We start from the raw sequence: 11,824 nt of genomic DNA, 5'->3' as shown, positions 1-11,824 counted from the left end.
GGAAGTCAGGCTGACAAGAGGAGAAAGAGAACAAGGTAAAAAGGAACCAGGGTACCGCAATCCTATTAACGATGAGGCCGGCACTTAGCAGTTTGCTTCAGTGGCAGAAATTCTGCTCCGGAAAGTAAGAGTGATCTCAGAAGTGTGGGAATGGGTCTTCAGCCACATTTGCATGGGAACCAACTTGTCTCCGAACCTCTGGGCCACCTCCCAGAGCAAGAACTCCTGCCTCACAAGGTCAAGACCGAGCTCACACCTGCAGTAGCCGCTGAAGTGTCAGGTCTGTAGCATATCCCACTGTCAGGTCATGGCCCCACCACAAAAGAGCTGTACTTCCTTGTCCTCCTTGATCATGGCCACCTCCTCCAGGGAGTCTGGAACTCCTTCTCAGTTGAGCCATCTGGTTTATTTCCAGATCTTTGTTCAGCAAGCTGTCACTATGGACAGAGATCTGCTTCAGGTCCAAGGTGGAGGTGGAGATTTGGGACTGCCCATTATAACAGTAAGAGCTCTGCCCACCCACGATTGTCTGACAACCCCCCGAGTGCTTCCTCTCTCCCTACTTCCTTTTGGGGACTTCTGGCCGAAAGGGCATGAGGCTGTCCCTTACCTTGGTGGCAGCTCCCAATTGCTCAGGGCCTCAGATAGATGTCTCCGATCCTCAGACTTTTCCTAGGATGTGACAAGCTTCCAAACTCTGTGGCTTGGAGAAACATCCTGGAGGCCCTCTGCAGGGCTTGTCCCCTCCTGGGCCACAGAGCGTGCCTTCCCCCAGCCTGCCTTCCCAAGGGTGCTTCTCCTCATGAACTCCTGGCTCCCCTTACTGGGACTTGTGACGCCTGTGCCTGGGCCCCCTCCCTGCCCCCAGCCCTTCAGCACCCACAGTGGTGGTTATAGGATCTGTCCCAGACCCTGCACATCGAGGGGCAGGCCTCCCTGGCCAGCGAGAGGCTGCAGGCTCTGGCTTGTTTTACAGAGGCTTTGGGGTAGGGCATGAGCTCCGTCTGGCGCGGAGCTCTCTGTGATGCGCCTGCCCTTAAGGCACGGGCTCATTCCTCTCAGAGCCTGGGAACTGGCCCAGCCGGATCTGGCTTTTTTCAGCAGACAAATCGAGTAACAGCCCCTGATGGCAGCGGCTGGGCCGCACACCTCAGTCTGAGCACGAGTTTCCTTCCTTGTAAAATAAGGGTGGGAACTTCAGAATCGTATGGTTGTTGTGAGTTAATATAGAGGGCTTAGCCTGTGCCTGGTACCTAGTAAGTGCTTGCGAAACGAGTGCCGATATTAGCAGTTGCTGCGAGGGGCCCTGGGAGGTGGTGAAGGCGGAGCACATTTGCAAATCGCTGCTGGGCAGCTTTCCCAGCCCTTCCTGCCAGCCGGGAGGTGTGGGTTTTGTTTGCCTGTGCAGGTAGCAGTCTCTGCCTTGCCTGTGACAAGCCTTTGCTCTCATCTTCCCAGCATGGGCCTGGTTCCCTCACTGTGTGTAACCTGGATGGCCTCGATCAATAATCCCACGTTAGGCCTCAGTAAATAGCTGGGCAGAGGTGGGGCGGTGCGTGAGGTGTTCCTCCTGCGGACCCTGGATGGAAGATGGAAGAGGTGTGAGCTCTCCATCCCCACTCCCATTTGTCTGACAAGCCTCCATGGCTGCTTCTCTAGGATCTGGATTCTGAGCTCTTGTTCAGAAATATTCCATCTGGGGCCAGTTGCTCAGACCTTGGACCCAGGATGAGCAGCTGGGCAAGGCCACCGTCCTCAGAAAACATCTGTCAGCCACATGGACACAGCTACCTCTTGGAGGGAGGGCCTCATTCCTAAAATGGCCAAGCAAGCCCATGAAGCCTGTTTTCCCTCTTTCTCCCCTTACATCACCAAAAGACTGTTGAGTTGGGGGGGAGGAGGAGGGATCAGGGAAGGAAAGATTAGAAACTAGAGGAGGCCCTGGCCATCTCTTGCTGCTGCCCTGCCCGTGACCACACCCGCAGGACAGAATCAGTGAGTATCAGCCCTCAGAGGACCTTAGAGATTCGCTAGTCCAATTGTGAGTGTGTGTGTGTGTGTGTGTGTGTGTGTGTGTGTTTTACATTTTGTTTGTTTATTGAGGTATAATTTACATACAGTAAAATTCACCGTTTTTAGACATAGATATGAATTTTGACCAACTTATACAATGATGTAACCACCAACCAAAACTCAAGAGAGTAATTTTATCACCCCCCAAATTTCCCTCGTGCCCTTTCATGGTTAATCCCCTCCCCCCATCCACATTCCTGGCAGCTATTGATCTGTTGTCTGATCCTGTAGTTCTGCCTTTTTCGGAAAGGCGCATAGAGGGGATCATACAATGTCGGTCTCTAGAGTCTGGCTTCTCAGCCCAGTGCACATTGTTGCCTAGATCAGTAGTACATTCCTCAGTGTTTTGTTTTTATACATAAAGAAACTAAGGCCCAGAGGGGGAAGGCCGAGAGGAGGCGGAGGATCAGGGCCTGGAGTCCAGGTCCTCACTGCCACCCACCCCTCAGGCCCCTTGGCCACAACCTCTTCAGTAAAAAGTTATCATTTTAATCCCCCAAAGTCCATGAGCCCCTATTTGAGGAAGCACATGATCACAGAACCTGCACACTGAAGACAATGCATGATTCCTTATCTAACAGAAACAACTTACTTGGAAACAAAGGGAAGTAATAGTACATATTGGAGCGAGGCATCATTTATTCAGTTATCAAGTAGTGCTTTATAGACCCCCTACCAATAGGCAAAGGATCTATATAGACATTGCTCCGAAGACGATAGACAAATGGTCGACAAATACATGAAAAGAAAAACTCAACCTCATTAGCCATCAGAGAAATGCAAATCAAAAACACAATGAGAAGCCACTTTGCACCCACTAAGATGGTTATAATTAAAGAGACAGATAATAACAAGTGTTGGTGAGGATGTGCAGAAATTGAAGCTCTCATACACGGCTGGTGGGATGTAACATGCTGCAGCCACTTTAGAAAAGTCTGGCAATTCCTCAAAGAGATAAACGTAGAGTTACCATATGACCCAGCAATTCTACTCCTAGGTATGTACCCAGGAGAAATGAAAACATATGGTCGTACAAAAATTTGGAGACTAATGTTCATAGCAGCATTATTTATAATGACCAAAAAATGGAAATAATACAAATGTCTGTCAGCTGATAAATGCATAAACAAAATATGATATATCCATACAATGGAATATTATTTGGCTATAGAAGGGAATGAAGTACTGATACCTAATATAACATGAATGAGCCTTGAAAACATGCTAAGTGAAAGAAGCCAGTCACCAAAGACCATATATTGTATAATTTCATTTAGATGGAATGCACAGAATAAGCCAATCTATCGAGACAGGAAGTAGATTCGTGATTGCTTAGGGTTAGACGGTCAGTCACTGCTAATGGGTATGGGGTTCTATTAGGGGTAATGAAATGTTCTAAAATTGATTGTGGTGATGTTTGCACAACTCTGTGAATATACTAAAAATGATTGACCTGTATACTTTAAATGAGTGAATTGTTTGGTATGTGAGTCATATTCCAGTAAAGCTATGTGAGGGGATGGGGGGTTGGTGGGGAGGAGAGGAAGGGAGGGAGGTGCAATAGCTGTAGACCAGGAAGAAATCGAAGCCTCTTTTTCTAAGTAGCCAAGAGAACAGAGCTGGTCCCTAGAGAGAGCAGGTGAAGGTAGCCACAGAGGACTTTGAAATCCTGCCTAGTATCAAAGACAAGGTCAGCAGATGCCCGGTCATCCCAGAGCGAGTGGTCCATTTCAGCCATCTCTGCCTGCTCTGAGAATTCAAGCCCCCTTGTAGGGAACTAATTAAATTAGGTAGATTACCAGTCTGCAGGATAAGCGATCCACTCAACACACTCTCCTGCGTCCCACTTGAGCCTTGTTTCCCAAAGCTTTAAGCCCCAGACACATTCGGGCTGTAAGAGGCAACGTCCTGGATGGAGTCAGAAGACTTGCCTTGGGTTCTAGCCTTGGATTTGCCACCATTAGCTGTGTGGCCTTAGGCAGCTCATGGCAGCCCAGCACCCCTTAGGGCAAATGTTAAAGACTGCCACGCCACACCTCCAGGGGTTCCAAATGGGGAGTTTTGAGAAACCCAGGAATCTCCATTTTTCATAAGTAATCCTATCCGCACAGCGAAGGAGACTATCAACAAAACGAAAAGGCAAACTATGGAATGGAAGGACCCATTTGCACATCATATATCTGATAAAGGATTAATATCCAAAATATGTAAAGAACTCATACAGCTCAATAACAGAAAACAAATAATCCAATTTAAAAATGGTCAGAGGAATGGTCATTTTTCCAAAGAAGACATACAAATGACTAACAGGTACATGAAAAGATGCTCAACATCACTAATCATCAGGGAAATGCAAATCAAAACCACAGTGAGACATCACTTCACATCTGTTAGAATGGCTAATATCAAAAAGATAAGAGACAACAAGTGCTAGTGAGGGTGTGGAGAAAAGGGAACCCTTGTACACTGTTGGTGGGAATGTAAATTGGTGCAGCCACTACAGAAAACAATATGACATTTCCTCAAAAAATTAATAGAACTACCATATGATCCAACAATTCCACTTCAGGGTATATAACCAAAGGAAATGAAATCACTATCTCAAAGAGGTATATGCACCCCCGTGTTCATCGCAAAATTACCTACAATAGCCAAGACATGGAAACAACCTAAGTGTCCATCAATGAATGAATGAAGAAAGAAAATGTGGTATATCTACATAATGGAATATTATTCAGCCATAAAAAAGAAATCCTACTATTTTAGACAACATGGATGGACCTTGAGGACATTATGCTAAGTGAAATAAGTCAGGCAACGACAGATACTGTATAATCTCACTTATATGTGGAATCTAAAAAAAAAAAAAAACCAAAAAAGCCCAAGCTCATAGATACAGAGAACAGATTGGTGGTTGCCAGAGGTGGGGGTAGGGAGTGGGGGGAATGGGGTGAAGGGGGTCAAAAGGTACAAACTTCCCATTATAAGGTAAATAAGTTCTGAGGATCTAATGTACCACATGGAGACTATCGTTAACAGCACTGTATTACATATTTGAAAGTTCTAGGAGAGTAGATCTTACAAGTTCTCATAAGAAAAAATTTGTAACTATTTGAGGTGATAGATGTTAACTAAACTTACTGTGGTGATTGTTTCACAATATATGCATATATAAAATCATTCTGCTGTACACCTTAAACTAATACAATGGTATATGTCAATTAAATCTCAATAAAAATGGGGAAAAAAGTAATCCCAGGTGATTCTGATCCATATTCAGATGAGAACCACTGGACTAGATGCTTCCTATGTTTTCTTTCAGCCTGAGAACTGTAAGGGAAGAAGGTCTGACTGAAGTCCAGAAAAGACATCTAACTCCTCTCCACCTCGTCTCTAACCAAAGATGCTTACCTCCATCTTCCCCAGGGTGAAGGTCTATACACTGCAGTCTGGCTGCCCCTAGAATCTTCCTAAACCAACTCCAACCCGCCTCTGCTGGCTCTCTGCTTGCCACCCTCACAGAAGCAACCAATCCTGGGCTCCCCTCCTGGAAGGGAAGTCCCTCATTTAGGGGTTAAGGATGCTCCATGTATGCACACACACACACAGACACGCACACGCACACATATCCATGCACGTGACTATGAGCTAATCTACTGAGTAGTTAAATGCTTCTATTCATGCAAGACTTTGCCAAAGTGAACTCACTGAGCCTGAAGATGAATGCATCAAGTCAGAAACAAAGGGAAAACACTGGGATCAAACCAAAAGATAAATTACAAATTGGATCAGTGGCTCTCGTTCTCGCTGTGCCATGGAGGCATGTTATTAGCTGTCTGGACATGCCCAGTGGCTGGCGACACCCACACACACCAACACACACACAGCATCCACAAGCCCCCTCCCTGGTCAGGCACGAAGCAGAGGTGACCTTGACACTTCTCACTCCTAAGCCTTTAGCACTGAGACTCGTGACTGCACTCAGGATTCTGAGCTTCGGGCAGGAAAGAACGAACTTTCCTTTTGGCTCTCCCCCATGGTACCAGCTGGCGAGCCCACAGAACTTCTGCCAGTTCACTCGCACAGTGTTCTGTGCCATCCCCAGTCCCTGCTGCCCCCTCCACAGCCCAGCCTCATGTTTGGCAGAGTCAGAATGACCACAGAGGAAGGGAGGAACTGGCGGAAGGAAGGCAGGAGTGAGTCTCCCCCAAAGAAGTCAGGTGGCAATAAGACAGGATTTGGTGGCTGACCTGATAAAGGACCCAGGGAGCCAGTTCTGATGGAAGGCATGTCCTGGGAAATTTACATCTATAAATGTTTACTGAGATTGGCCATGTGACAGGTGTGGTGCTGGCTGCCGCGCTTACAGAGTTGAGTAAAATGGGTTCTGTCCTCCAAGCCCACACCTTCTAGTAGAAGAGACAGACATGTAACTAACCAAGGGGGACACAAGGCAGAGGGGCACAGGTACAAACAAAATGCACATTGTAAGGAGCAACTAATTCTACCTGAGAGGAAATGAGGAAGGGGGTAGCTTGAAAGTTGCTGACCTGTTCAGGGAGCAGTGAGTGGACCCCATGACTGGAGCATACAGAGTATGGAGGACTGGAGTGGGTGTGAAGGAAAAGGAAAGGTCAGAGCTAGACACCAAAGAAAGACCTCATGATGCCTCAAACCAGGGTAGGGCCTGGCAGTGAGGATGGAGGGAGGGGACAGATTCACAAGATGCTGTGGTCGAATACAGAGCCCCTTGGTGACTCAATGACTATGGGGGTCGGAAAGCAAGAGGTGAGTATTGAATATTTCAGAGGGCTCGAATCAGCATGGAAGAATGGTGTGGGGTCAGTAGACCTAAGAATGATCCAAAAGGGCATGAGGACAGAGCGGCCAGGCTAGGAGCAGGTTTCCGGGGAATAAAAGCCGTGAGAGAGGTGAAATGATAATAGGTGGTGTTTAGTAAGGGCATTTCAGAGTTTATTCTATCAGAGGTGGAGCAATTTTGAGGCAGCCAGGGTATGGCCGTGGGGGTAGCTGAACTGGAGAGGAGCAGGAAGGACAGCGTGGAGGAGTAAGGGTCATCCCAGGGGATGTTGAGGTCACTTGGAATGACCGCAGGAGGTGCAGTAGAGGACGAGCCTGGGAGTCGAGAACTGGAGTCCTCATCTTCAGGGAATCCGGAGATGTGACCTGCAGGTCCACAGATGAGGGCACTAAGGAGGAGGTGATGATGGAATAGCCACCTGCTATTCCTTCAGCAGGAGAAGGGTCCGGGACAGAGCTCACAGGTGGGTGGCCGGAAGGCAGTGGTGAGGGGGCAAGGGCATGCCAGCCTCCAGCTTCATCCGGATTGCCCTCAGAAGTGCATCTGGGCTGAGCCTTCCTCCCCCACCTCCATCACTTCCGGAAATAAAAGCCGGTCCCCTTGGGAAGCCGGTGCCACGTGTGATGCTCTGCACGCAGCAGTCCTTGGGTTCGCTGACTTCTGCTCTGGACTTCGTTCCCGTCTGCCCTGCTCCTCTCTGAGAAGGCGTCCTCGGACAGCTCAAGGCTCTCCATCCGGGTCTTTAAGGGCCATCTGGTGGGACGGCCTCTCAGGGGAACAGTCTGGTGACAATATACCTTTGACTTTTCAGTCATTAGACCCTTCCATAGGGTTCAAGGTGAACTGCCTCATGCCCAGTTTCAGTCTTGTGAACACAGTTGAGGAAAGAGTCCCCTTGGTTTGAGGTTCTCCTGTCACCTTTTGCTTTCTCTTCCACACAGGCAGCACACATTTTATTCTTCCAGTTTTTCTGTTCCGGACATTTCCTCCAGGTCTCTGGCCACGTAAAGGTGGGCATCTATGCACGCGGCCCACCACGTGGGGTTCCCAGAAACAACAACAGCTAAAAGATCGTAATGTTCTCCTCCCCAAAGAGTGCATACAGAGTTTTCACTGAATAACATCACCCTGTAATCTGTAACAGAAAGAAAAGAAGTGATGATGGGGGGGTGGGGGGGCGGGGGATGAATTGGGAGATTGGGATTGACATCTACACCCTACTATATATAAAATAGATAACTAATAAGGACCTACTGTATGGCACAGGGAACTTTACTCAATATTCTGTGATGATCTATATGGGAAAAGAATCTAAAAAAGAGTGGATATATGTATATGTATAATTGATTCACTTTGCTGTACACCTGAAACTAACACAACATTGTAAATCAACTCTACTCCAATAAACATTTTTTTTTAAAGTGATGATAATTCAGAGCAAAAGGACCCAGGTCTCCAACACAATAATGCCATTCCTTTAATGCGCCCGAAAGCAGCAGATTAGGACACACCTTTAATTTCATAGGCTGCTTTCGGCACCTTGAAGCATAAACCCTTTTGTCTGTTTGTTTCAACCATTTGGACCAGAAATTCATTTCATTTGCAGAAATGTCATCAGAATGAGTATCTGTAACCATACAGCTTTGTGCTGCAGGGCTGTCCTTAGGGCATCCTGCAGTCCCATGATGCAGGCAGGCTGGGAGACCGGGACCTGCTTCTCCTCCTCCTCACTGTCAATCGGGGCTTCTCAGCCGTGTGGATCCAACAGCCCCCAACCTGCTGTCCACTATGCCTTGGGAAGAATGAATGATTTTCAGAGGAGATCTGAAATCAAGCAAATGTCTTAGTGATATTAATCTGAGAGCCTAAGGCTCTGAAATGGCTTATACCTTTCAGGTGAGATAAATACATGGGCTTTGTGACAGCGTTGACCTCAGTTTCGAGAACGCCTCCCTTTATTTCTGGAACCATTGGTGTGATCTGAAGAGTGAGGCTGCTGGTAGAGGGCCTCCAGGGTCACGAGGCTGACCCCCGTTTTGTCTGTGAAGGTCACCTTCATGCATATCTGCACTGAAGTTCCCAACACGGGGCTGTAACAGGCAGAGGTATTATTTGACACTCACAGCAGAGCCCTAAACTGCCTCAAGCTCAGGAGCGATACCAATGCTAACAATAATTTTCTCTTGCCCAGAATCCTATATTCATATGCATATGAAATTCATATCTATATGAAAATTTCCTGAGCAAATACATTGAAAGTTTGAAAGGGTGGTCTACTGTGACTAAATTCCAGACATCTGAACAAAATCTCCTAAAGAGAAAGAGAAAGAGAAAACCAAGTTCTCTGCATGTAAACACGGCCAGGGTTCTACATTCCTGTAGCATTCGCCAGCTCTTAGCACCTACCTCTTACCTCTGTCCCTGCCTCCCAGCCTCCCTCGACAGCTGGACCCTTTTAGCCCCACCTCCGAGGAGCACATACATTTAGTGCAGCTCCAGTTCCTACGGTGAGAGGGCAGTAGCTGAAATGTCACCAGGAAACATCTAGGCGAGCATAATTTGAAGAAAGCTGGGTTAGGTTGCCCACATCTGTAATAAAAACATGCCATGGGAGAAGTGACTTCGCACCACACACCTGTCTAGACCATGACCCTGGAGCTGCAGGCACACTTGCCATCCGAAGCACCACCTACCACCCAAGGCTGAAAGGTGACTTACATGTCCCCGTGTCCTTGGAAGGAGTCAAGGGCAGCCCCCGCAGGAGAAAGCCACTTCCTCATGTCACTGAGCTGCTATTGCCAGGTCTGAGGGACACAGAAACAGCTCAGATTAGTGGCAATCTAAGCCAGGCCATCAGCCCTGGTAACAGAGAAACGTTACTTTCAAACCCCCAATCATATCTTGCTTGAAATCGAAAAGTGGAAGTGTGTCATCGTCAAGTGAAGCACAGAGGCGGGATGAGTGGCCTGGGAATTGGCACGGGGTAAAAGCCTCTCCTCTCCCTCTAGGGGTCGGAACTCTTGACTTTTAACCGCCGGGCCCTTACAGCAAGTGGCTGAAATTAGCTACCCTCCCCTCACAACTGGGTTCTGACTCAGAGCTTGTCCACACCTCGCTCCAGCCCAGAACACAAACGGCCAATCTACCATTCTGACCATTAGAACGTAACTTCCCTCATTTGAAAGACATTTTACTAATTTGGAAAACGAAGAGCTCTTCGAATTTTTCTTTGGCTTGGGAGGACCTTCGCATCCTAAGTCTTAAAATGTCTTGCTTTGGGGCTCAGGGGACAACCCTTCCCCCTGACCTTGTATCTCAGCAAAAACACCATCCCCACCCAGGGCGACAGCTTTGCCCTGCAGGACAGAAGCAATCGGCCTCCATCCTCGGCATCCATATTCATGGGAATTGTTCATGCTCTGACCTGTAGCCCTGTGTGGGCTGTCAGCCGGGGAGCCGGGGCTGATGATCCCCAGAAGTGCACTTCAGGAATGAGCCCACAGCCATCTGCCTCTCCTCCAGGTAACTCGGGCCCTGGGAGAAATAAACAGCTGTTGTCACCGCAGTCCCAGAGAAGCATGAAATAGGGAGGGAGCAAGGAGGGGGCGGGGGGCAGCACCTTTCAGAGCGAAAGGCGCTCCCGAGACTGTTTGAAGGTTATTAGTGTGGCTATAATCAGGCTGTTAGCCAAATGCAGGTGGAGAATGAAGTGGTTTTGAAATTGCTTTGTAGAGAAAGCGGAGCCTGGGTTGATATAATCTATGCATGCGATCTCTTTCAAGTAGCTCTTCAGCTTCTTACACGTCCAAGAAGCTAGGACTCGGGTCGCCTGCGAACCACAGTCAGAACTGTACACTTCTCTGACCCTCGAAAGGGATCAGGGCCTGCCAGCCAGAGCCCTGCCCTCTACCTCTTCCACCTGCCCTGCAAGAGCAAGTCCAAGCCACGAGGCCCTTCTCATGTGCCCAGTCAGGGCCCAGAGACCCTGTGGGCTCACAAGTACTTCTTTTCAGTTCACAGGCAGGTGGTCTCATTCTGTGGGCAATGTGCTGTGCCCAGGATGGCCAGCCCAGCCCCTTCAGGCTTCCCGAGGGGACCCAACAGCAGCCTCATTTCTAGGGACGGTCTCCTGATGACAGAGGGGTCCTCAGCGTCCCCTGTAGATGATGAAGCCTCCTGCCCAGGCCCTCTCCTTCTCAGGCTGCAGAAAGAGGACGGGGTGTCCCCACCTGCTCCTCCTTGAGGGTCCTTCTCTTCGTTCACAGAGCCCTCAGCCATCCACCTCTCCCAGCCTAAAGTTTGAGGTTTGTCGTCCTCCTCCACAGACAATCAGTTACAAACTCTATCCTTACATCTCTCAGTCCAACCACTCTCCTCCTCCCCACTTCCACTCCAGTTGCTTCTGGTTCCCACCACAGCAGCCTACCCGGGTCCTCTACGTGCAGTTCTGTCTCTCTCCAAGCCATTGTCCACGCTGCAGCCAGAATCATCTCCCAGAAATTTCAGGTCTGATCCTCCAACACCTCGGATCAATGTTCCATAGCTCTTGTCCTTGGGATGTTGACCAAACGCCTTATCTGACTCTTCCTACCTCCGCGTCCTATGCTGCAGCCGTATTGAAAGTGCTCACAGTGTCCTAATAAGTCTGCTTTCTCTCACTAGCAGCCTTTGCACATGCTGCCGCCTCTGCCTGGAGTGCTTTCTCTTCTCCCTACTCGGCTAAATCCTATTCTTCCTTCAGGGCTTGGCTCAGGTTTCCCCCCTCTCCAGGAGTCTTCTCTGATCCCTCTTTCCCCCAAGTTTGGGATAGAGGTCCCTTTTATATGGACTTGTTACAGTATATGATATGCACATCTCCCTCCCCTGCCTGTCTATGGGCTCCTTCAGGGCAAGGATACTGTTGTAGTCAATTTTGTATCCCTTATGCCT

The sequence above is a fragment of the Balaenoptera physalus genome (genome assembly GCF_965194825.1).
Source record: "Balaenoptera physalus genome assembly, chromosome: 2".
Classification (NCBI taxonomy): Eukaryota; Metazoa; Chordata; class Mammalia; order Artiodactyla; family Balaenopteridae; genus Balaenoptera; species Balaenoptera physalus.
Note: the sequence above shows the minus strand (reverse complement) of the source record.